The 10,593-nt window shown below is 43.4% G+C and overlaps 1 pseudogene across 1 annotated transcript in view; it reads right to left on the reverse strand.

Annotated features, from left to right (window-relative positions):
• LOC308355939 (BAR/IMD domain-containing adapter protein 2-like 1) overlaps positions 1–10,000 on the reverse strand; it is a 73,009-nt pseudogene extending 63,009 nt beyond the window's left edge. Inside the window, exons 1-2 of the transcript in view lie at positions 9,992–10,000; positions 8,623–8,784 (exon numbers count right to left, since the gene is read on the reverse strand). The product of the transcript in view is annotated as a BAR/IMD domain-containing adapter protein 2-like 1 (transcript). The remainder of the gene's footprint in view (positions 1–8,622; positions 8,785–9,991) is intronic.
• Positions 10,001–10,593: the final 593 nt, after the last annotated feature.

Here is a 10,593-nt window from a genome sequence, read left to right on the forward strand (position 1 = left end):
CAGAAGAAAGAGAAATTGAGGAGTCAGTCCTATTTACAATTGCACCCACAACCATAAGATACCTAGGAATAAATCTAACCAAAGAGGCAAAGAATCTATACTCAGAAAACTATAAAGTACTCATGAAAGAAATTGAGGAAGACACAAAGAAATGGAAAAATATTCCATGCTCATGGATTGGAAGAACAAATATTGTGAAAATGTCTATTCTACCTAAAGCAATCTACACATTTAATGCAATCCCTATCAAAATCCCATCCATTTTTTTTAAAGAAATAGAACAAATAATCCTAAAATTCATATGGAACCAGAAAAGACCTCGAATAGCCAAAGGAATATTGAAAAAGAAAGCCAAAGTCGGTGGCATCACAATTCCAGACTTCAAGCTCTATTACAAAGCTGTCATCATCAAGACAGTATGGTACTGGCACAAAAACAGACATATAGACCAATGGAACAGAATAGAGAGCCCAGAAATAGACCCTCAACTCTATGGTCAACTAATCTTCGACAAAGCAGGAAAGAATATCCAATGGAAAAAAGACAGCCTCTTCAACAAATGGTGCTGGGAAAATTGGACAGCAACATGCAGAAAAATGAAATTGGACTATTTCCTTACACCACACACGAAAATAGACTCAAAATGGATGAAGGACCTCAATGTGAGAAAGGAATCTATTAAAATCCTTGAGGAGAACGCAGGCAGCAACCTCTTTGACCTCAACCGCAGCAACTTCTTCCTAGGAACATCGCCAAAGGCAACAGAAGCAAGGGCAAAAATGAACTATTGGGATTTCATCAAGATCAAAAGCTTTTGCACAGCAAAGGAAACAGTTAACAAAACCAAAAGACAACTGACAGAATGGGAGAAGATATTTGCAAACGACATATCAGATAAAGGGCTAGTATCCAAAATCTATAAAGAGCTTATCAAACTCAATACCCAAAGAACAAATGATCCAGTCAAGAAATGGGCAGAGGACATGAACAGACATTTCTGCAAAGAAGACATCCAGATGGCCAACAGACACATGAAAAAATGCTCCACATCACTCGGCATCAGGGAAATACAAATCAAAACCACAATGAGATACCACCTCACACCAGTCAGAATGGCTAAAATTAACAAGTCTCAAGAAATGACAGATACTGGCAAGGATGCGGAGAGAGGGGAACCCTCCTACACTGCTGGTGGGAATGCAAGCTGGTGCAACCACTCTGGAAAACAGTGTGGAGGTTCCTCAAAAAACTGAAAATAGAGCTACCCTACGACCCAGCAATTGCACTACTGGGTATATATCCTAAAGATACAAACGTGGTGCTCCGAAGGGGCACGTGCACCCGAATGTTTATAGCAGCAATGTCCACAATAGCCAAACTGTGGAAAGAGCCTAGATGTCCATCAACAGATGAATGGATAAAGAAGATGTGGTATATATACACAATGGAATACTATGCAGCCATCAAAAGACATGAAATCTTGCCATTTGCGATGACGTGGATGGAACTAGAGGGTATCATGCTTAGCGAAATAAGTCAATCGGAGAAAGACAACTATCATATGATCTCTTTGATATGAGGAAGTGGAGATGCAAGGCGGGGGAGGTTGGGGGGAAGTAGGAAAAGAAAAAATGAAAAGATGGGATTGGGAGGGAGACAAAACATCAAAGACTCAATCTCAAGAAACAGACTGAGGGTTGCTGGGGGGAGGGGGGACGGGAGAGGGTGGTGGGGAAATGGACATTGGGGAGGGTATGTGCTATGATGAGTGCTGTGAAATGTGTAAACCGGCGATTCACAGACCTGTACCCCTGGGGATAAAAATACATTATATGTTTATTAAAATTTAAAAAAAAATGTTAGATAAAAAAAAAGGCACACACACACACAAAAAAAGGTACACAAGCCTAAAGAGCCACAGGGCTGTAATTATTCTGTACACATCTCTAAGTACAAAGTTGATGGGGGAAGTTACACCCAATACCAGAAGACATTATAGCTATACATGTTTATTTTTAAAAAAAAGAAAAAAAAGAAAAAAAAACTTGTATAGTTTACACAAAAAGAAGTGGCTTAAAAAGACCTACTTAATTAGTTAGGGTTCAGGAAAGATGCATTCCCACAAAATCAGATAAAGCATAACTTGGGGCATGTTTTCCGGAGGGCATTTTTCAACGTGTAGTAAATATGCTTTAAATTGTATCTACTCTTTGACCCATAACTCCATTCTGGGCACTGAGCTTAAGGAAAACATCCCAGATTTGTGCAAAGCTTTACCCATAATGATGTTTACTACAGTGTTTTAAGGGGAGTGGATCAATAAATTATTGATAAAGAACAGAGTACTGTGGAGTCAGCAAGCCGATGATGCACAAGATACTGAGGACACAGAGATGGACTAAAAACTATCGGGAAGTGTGACAGTAAGAGTTAATAGTGTTCTGGGTTGTGAGATCCAGATGACTTTTAACTTCACTGTGGATAGTCACAGAAATTTTGGAAATTCTCTTGTATCAGAAAAATCCTCAGATTAAAATCAACACACACAAAGAATAAAATATGAAAGTGGTAAATGCTAAGAAGTAGGATTTGGGGGATTTGTTCTCAAACATGCACATTCTAAGTGGGGCAAAAGACCCAAATTAAAACTGTCGTTTCCTTCACAAAGTAGAAGTCTTGAAACCTCTTGATTTAACTGTAACTCACTGAAATTCTTTTTTAAAAACTAGTCTATTCAAAGGGATAAAGAAGGAATGGTCCATATTACAATGGAATATTAGGCCTCAATCAGAAAGGATGAATACGCAATTTTTGTATGAACATAGATGGGACTAGAGGGATAATGCTGAGTGAGATAAGTCAAGCAGAGAGAGTCAATTATCATATGGTTTCACTTATTTGTGGAGCATAAGGAATAACATGGAAGACATTAGAAGGAAAGGAAAAGTGAATTGAAGGAAATCATAGGGGAAGATGAAACATGAGAGGCTGTGGACTCTGAGGGTGCTGAAGGGGAGGTGGGGTGGGGGGATAGGTGAGCCTGGTGGTGGGTATTATGGAGGGCACGTATTGCATGGAGCACTGGGTGTGGTGCATAAGCAGTGAATCCTGGAACACTGAAAAAATAAAATTAAATTAAAAAAAAATAGTCTATTATGCCTATAACATAAAGCAGGTACATTTTCAAGAAAAGTCATGCAAAAAGAAAGGGAAAGTTACTTTAATACTCAAATGAACAAGAAAATTCAATTAACCATAACTCTGCACCCCCTCCCCCAGCATTCTAGTTTGTTAAAACCTGGCTCATCTATGCCCTCAAAACCCCTTGTGCAATAAAACCTTTTGATGCATTCAACTATGACAGTTTTTTAGTCTATTAAACTTAAATTTATGTTTTATTCTACTGAGTACAACAGCTGTATGGCCTCTCTCAGACCCATGTTCCCTAGGTCTTAGGTTCTACTTTCTGACAGGAAGTATCCCCTAAAGAGTTGGGCTCCCTGCTGTGGTTGCAGACATCCAACCTGCAAATCTGGGGAAAACAGTTTTGTTTTGAATTTCAAAATTTTATTTGCATACACCTACCAGGGTGGCCAAAATTAAAAGGAAAAAAAATATATCCACTGTTGCCAAGGACAAGCTACTGAACTCTGGTACAACCACTTTGGAAAACTGCTTGGCAGTTTCTCCCAAAGCTAAATATTCAAATACTTTATAACCCAGCAACTCCACTCCTGTGTATATACTCAAGAGAAATGAGGGTCTATACCCATCAGACATGGACTAGAGTGTTCACAGCTGCACTATTCACAGTATCCTGGAGTAGTCTGAAAACAATCAAGAAAATAGATAAATTGTGATGTACTTGCACAGTGCAATACTGCACAGTAGTAAAACGGAGTTACAATTACTCTGACAGGGGCATGTCTTACAAACACACTGGGTCAAAGATGGCACATGAAATGGGCCCAACTAATCAGTGCTTAGAAGTTAAGGAGAGTAGTTATCTTGGAGGTAACACAGTGACTGGAAGGGGGCACAAAAGGGACTTCAGGGAGGCTGGTCATGGCCTGCATCTTGATCTGTGTGCTAGTTACACACACATGTTCAGTTTGTTGGTGATTTTGTAAGCTATATACATCAAAGCACACCTTTCAGTATGTTTATTATAGTCCAATAAAAAGTTTAAGAAATATATTTGCAAATGTCAACAAGTAAGTTCAATTAATATTTGTGTAGTTTTTATAATAATTTTTACTTTTGAACTGCAGAGTAAATAACTGCGTGGAATGCTGATAAATAACTGCGTGGAATGCTGATAAAAACAAAACTCCAATTTGTTGAAATTCCATGCACACTAGGTTTCCCCTGCAGGTCTGCCTTTGGCTCATAACAACAGAAGTGCCAGGCAAGAATTAATGCCCAATACTGGAATAATGTCACCAATGTAAACTCAAAAGCAACTTGGTGTCACCCGGCCAAGTGGTCCCAGCTTCCCAAGCTTCATAATAAAGGACACTGCTCTGTCTACATACCAGTAAAGGTATCATAGTTCTAAAACCTCTTTCCAATCAGGAAAAAATGTTATGACAAAAAGACAACCATTGTTTGTCTTTGTATTTTCATTCTACCAGACAGAAAGCTATAATACTGGGCTGTTCAGCTTAATAACTGATACTTGGCAACACTTTCTGTTGCTATGTGGCACTTGATTCTTACTGTCCTTTTTTACAGTCATCATGGAACCAAGAGCAAGTTGTCTGGGCTTCTGCAAATCCCATTTTGTCTTCAGCATACCTGAAGAAAGTAGTGTTATGGGAACAGACAAAAATATCAAATAGTGTATATAACTACAGCAATAAACACACAAGGCAACTGGAACCTTTGCAAGCTAGACCTTTACACCACAGTCCACACTGGAAGCCATCTACGCAGGGACATTTATTTCCATATCCCCAATTAAACCCAAGTCCAGGAAATTAAAAAACAAATAAACAAAACCTAGTACACATGCCGAGATGCTTGTCTGACTTGATAAAAGAACAAAAGTAACTCATTTTTTAATTAAACAAATTTTTGTTCAAAACAAGGATGATGAACAAAATGGCAGAAAATTCTGGTGATGTTTTAGATCACCAAACTATGAAAAGGCCTTTGATTTGTGCATTTGTTGACCACTAGAAACTAAACTACTGTACAAAAAGGAGATGAATTGAGGCTGGCAGGGTAAATGGCATGTGGACACTTCTCCCTCCTAGACTTTTATGTGTCAGTTTCTCAACAGTAAATGAAATTCACATCCACCTTGAGGGCCGGTGTATACTTAGAATGAAACAAAGGCTCTATAGAAAGTGTCAAGGGAGGTGGGGGAGCCTAGCACAGGTATTCACTAAATAAATACATGTTCATATAATCAACAAACTCACACACCTACTACCTGCCAGTAACCGTTCAGAATATAACAAAGCCAAGCTCCTCTCCTTTGGGAGCTCACATTCTAGTTGGAGAGGATGAGAGATAAACGAGTCTGTTATACAGAATATCATAATATACTAAGCACTACGTGGGAAAGGTAAAGTCAGTGGGATTGGGAGATGGATGGCAATTTAAAAAAATTTTAAAGAATTGTTTGATCAGGTGACATTTAAACAAAGACTTACCTATCCCTTCCCCCCTTTTTAAGTGACTTTCTCCCCCTTCACTGCTGCTTATTTAGCAAGGGTAATGTAGGTACAGGATGGATGACATCATACCCATACCTCCTCAACTTCCTAAGACTTTGGCAGTTCTAACTTCCAGGAAGGTGTGGTTACTCTTAATTAAGGGTTTGTTATTGTTGTTGTTTTTAACTTTACTTCTTCCTTGTACCACTAAAGCATGTATTCATCAGAAAACCATGTGAAATCACAAGCAAGCACTAAGGGCAAATTATGGGCATACCACGTAGAGACCGGGAGTGATCTTTGGCTGAACTCTAATTAGCAACAGTAACATTACTTGACATTTTGGGGGTTATTATCATACCATTTGTTTGTGAAGCCATAAAACACACATCCTCCTGGGATTCAGCATGGATCTCCAGTAATCATTTGTCTAAGGACACATTCTAGAGAACTCAGCAAATGTGTAAATAAATACTGAAAGATATTTGATACTGTATTACAGAGAATTACACTAGTTTATAATTCCTCACTTTTTCCAGAGAATTTATTCTTTTATTTCAAAGTTGGATAAATTTGAGTATTCAAAAAAAAAAATCTAAAATCCATACTAGCAGGTCATTAAATCTTATTCCCAGGTACTATTGTCAACAAACCTGGTTAGGTTATGTTTCTATTAGTAAAACACTGTAGGTTATTAGGTAACATAAAGGAAATCTCTTAAAAAAAAACAAAAACAAAAATTAGATTCAGTCAGTTAAGCATCCAACTCTTGATTTATGCTTGGGTCATGATCTCAGGGTCATGAGATTGAGCCCCTCATCCAGGCTCCATGCTGGGCATGGAGAGGCATTTCTCTCTCCCTCACCCCCTCTACCCTCCTCCCTCCCTCTCTCAAAATAAAATGAATAAACAAATTAAATAAAATAACTAGAGTCATCAAACTGCGAGAATTTTACCATATTAAGCTTAAATTGTTTTCAGCTTTAGTTGTCAGGGGGTGGGGTAGGAAAGAACTCAATGAAGAGGTGGTGAAGGTGTTCAGGCTTTCAATCAGACCTGTGAATGTAAAATTTCACTATGCATTTCCATCATAGTCAAAGCATGAGCCAGCACTGTTCCCTTCATAGACTACATATAAACCTTCTGTCTGGAGCTATAAATTCTTTTACCACCATTCAACATAAAAAACACAATCCCAAAACATTAAAGAAAAAATGGTGATTAAAGTCACAATCGACAAACACTCGTGAGCTTTTAATATGTTTCAAGACAACTGGGAACGGAAAGTAGTCAGTAACTAGTCTCTGATGTTCACTTTAACTTTGCAAAGTATGAAAATGATTTACACTGCCTAATGTCTATAAATATGTATAACCCAAACTTGAAATCTACACTTTTGCATCCTGCCCCAGTTCTTTGGGGTTGGCACTCGTGGCACTATAATTCACTTGAGTACAGCCCCTCCACTGAGTCATTGCTAAAAGTAAAACGAAGAAGTAGGAGAAAAAGCAAAGAGCTACTTCAGAGCATCTGATTGCTTGTCTCAAACTGATCTATCAACCCAGACTGGAAAGATATATGTGCTTGTCTTCTTGGAGGCAACTTAGGTGCTCACAGGTTTTTGTGCCCCACTAGATACTAAGACTGCCTGAAATCTGCAATGATCTGCATTCCTCAATTACATAGTTTTTCCTTAACTGACAGTCATCTGAGTAGCTCCAATTCCCCAAATCTAAGAGAGTCTTATTTACAACTGTCAACACCTCACACTGCCTGCCGCACTATCTTCAGGATTATTGAAATATTATCAACAATTTCTGGGATTTCTAAAAATTGCCCTCTATTAAGACAACACAGTTACTTACTGAGACCAAAAATGCTGTGTTAAATGCGTCTACCGTATCTATCCAAAGGGTGTAATTCACATTACCTATTTGTGTATCAGATGAAGGGAATCAATTATTTTGAACCCAAAGGATCCATTATGAATATATTTTCATTCTCTTCTTTATTCTTATCCTACAACAGTCCATAAACCTCTCTGAATTCAGGAATTCACTCTAGAAACCCAATTTCAGGGTTAAAAAAAAAAAAATCTATACAAGTGACCAAACCGTTGGCTTTAAAAAGTGCTACAAATGAATTTGGAGAACTTGTGTTCAATGAGCCTAAGCCGGATTAAAACAAAAGTTGTTTTGTAGTCCGTTAATAGCCAATGATTAAGCACGTATCTTTATTTCAACTGGAACGCATTTACAAGTACTTCAACTTACTAAACTGGCCACTATCCTAAATCTGTGTCTGTTACTGGAAAACCGCCTTCACGAGAACCCAAGTTAAGGGAATGACCGTCAACGCTTTCCTGCAGGTTAGGTCCATTTTACTGGGACTTTGCGGAGCAGTCGGTGTGTCCAGGCCGAGGGGCTCAGAGCGCCGCACGCGGCAGGGTCCCCGAGGGCGGCAGCGGAGGCCGGCAGCCCGCGGAGCCCCCCAGAGGCGCCCCTGGCGCGGCGCTCGGCTCCGACCCCGCGCGCAGGAACTAGGCGCTGCTCGCGCGCGGGGAGAGCTCGGGCGCAGCGGCCACACCTGCGCGTCTCCCACTTCGAGGGGCAGCTGACGGGAGGACGCGGCCCCCAGGGAGGGGACAGACCCCACCGCACCCCACCCCCCGCCCTTTCTCCGACGCCCTCCCGACACGTTCGGCTGTGAAACGTATGGCTAGCAAGGCAGCTCCAGCGCTGGGAGGGGTACGGGGGAGGGTGTTCCGCGTAAACTCCGCTCCTCGCCCGGACCTTCCCCCGGCGGCGACCACGAGCCCCGGCGCTGCCTCCCCGCTTGCCTCAGCCCCAAACTCCGACCCCTGTCCACGGGTCCCGGGCCTCCCCGCACCCCCAGCTGGGCCCCGCCTCCGGTCCCCCGGCCTCCAGCCCTCAAACCCCGAGGTCCCAGACTCGCTTACCCGGCAGGTGCTCTCCGTGGGCGGGTTCACCTCCTCCGGCCCCCGTGACGTGGCTGCAGCCGTCCGGCCGGCGAACGCGGGAGGACGCGGCCGGGTCTCGTGGCCGCCCGACTCTGGGCTGCGGGAGCGCCGGGGCGCGGATGAAGGGCCCTCGAAGGTCGGCTACTGCCACAGCCGTGGGCTCCGAAATGCCGGGTCGCTCCTCCGCCGCCAAAATTTCCAAACTTGTAGCGCAGCCGCCCCCGCAGCCACCACCCCTGAGGAACTGAGGAGACGCAGCCGGACCCTCCTGGGCGGGTGGGGCGGCCCCACCTGAGGCTCGCGGGGTGGGCGGGGCCGGGTAGGCGGACCCCCACCACGCGGCCGAGTGGACGGGGCCGAGAGGCGGGGAGGAGGGTAGCCGAGCCGAGTGGGCGGGGCGTCCCCACCTGAGGCGCCCCAGGCCCGGCTGCTACCCCTTGCCTTTCTGCTGCGGTGGGAGAGCTCCTGGTGACGCTGCGACCCGGATCCCGCGAGGCGTCGGTACCTCGTGGTGGATGCTGTTCTACCTGGACAGAGCCCGCACGGTGAGGGAGGGGGGCGGTGGGTCCCCGGACAGAGCCCGCACGGTGAGGGAGGGGGGCGGTGGGTCCCCGAGACCCACGCTTTCCGCGGGCGCCCCTCCGTGCTGCCTTTTGGGGACTGCGGGAAGAGGGACTCACGTCCCACAGTTGTATCGATTTCCCTGTTTGACCCCCCTGTCCTGCTCACCCCACTCGCTGACCTCAAAGATCTGCGGGATCCTAGGGCATGGTCTCCCATAGATGGAGAAAGGGGCTGCCCGGGAACCTGGGTGGCTCAGTGGGTTGGGCCTCTGCCTTTGGCTTGGGTCTTGATCTCAGGGTCCTGGAATCGAGCCCCACATCGAGCCCCACATCGAGCCCCACATCGGGCTCTCTGCTCAGCAGGGAGCCTGCTTCCCCCTCTCTCTCGGCCTGCCTCTCTGCCTGCTTGTGATCTCTCTCAAATAAATAAATAAATAAAATCTTAAAAAAAAAAAAAAAAAAAGAAAGAAAGAAAAGAGAGGGGCTGCCCCCTGTAATTTTGGAAGCTCCCAATATATTAGAAACTTAATAAATGCCAAGATCTGGTTGCAGAAACCAGATTTGTTTTTGTTTGTTTTTAAACTTTAAGAACAACCTTTAACTCAACGTAATATAGCTGTGCTATTCATGAGATGGTTACTAGGTTTAGAAAACCGCGGTGAGCTTAAGTGTTGCGGAGATAACTCCTCTTTCAGCACTCGGTGTGTCCTGTCTCTACCCCAGCCCCAGCCCAGATCCCAAGGATCCAGAGCAGGTTTCTCCCAACAGGAACCATGGCTTACTACCTGAGACATCCTCCCAATAAGGAGGTCTAATTCTGGTTTTTAAAAGCTTCCATTTGGGTGCAGTTGCATCTTTTATGAGATGTTAGGATATAAAGCTTCTAAACTGCTTTTGTGATAAAAGTTCAATTGGAAATGTACACAAAGAAGACACCACGTGGCCCAGAACGGGACACAAAGAGAATGAGATGCGGCTGGACTTAGAACAGAAACAACCACTTGGACTCTGGGACAATGTTACCAGGTTTTGCAAGTTGTAAAACATCATGCTTGGGAACCAAAAGATTATATGTTCTTGGGTGTTGGGGGAAATAATACATCAGCCCTAGGTTTCAGGCGGCGGAAGCTGCTGTCTCCTTCCTTAACAGATTTCTAGCATTTGACTCCTAAGATTTGCCAAGTGGGTTTCATTTGCCATATTGAGATGAACCTATGACCTTATAATTACCACCAATATGTATTAGGCTCTTCGAGTATTTCTGCTGGTTTTCATTTAAGCTTGAGAATCCCTGCCTTAGGGCGCCTGGGTGGCTCAGTTGGTTAAGCAACTGTCTCTCTCTCTCTCTCTCTCTCAATCAAATAACGAAATTAAAACAACAACAACA

This window comes from Martes martes (assembly GCF_963455335.1).
Source record: "Martes martes genome assembly, chromosome: 15".
NCBI lineage: Eukaryota > Metazoa > Chordata > Mammalia > Carnivora > Mustelidae > Martes > Martes martes.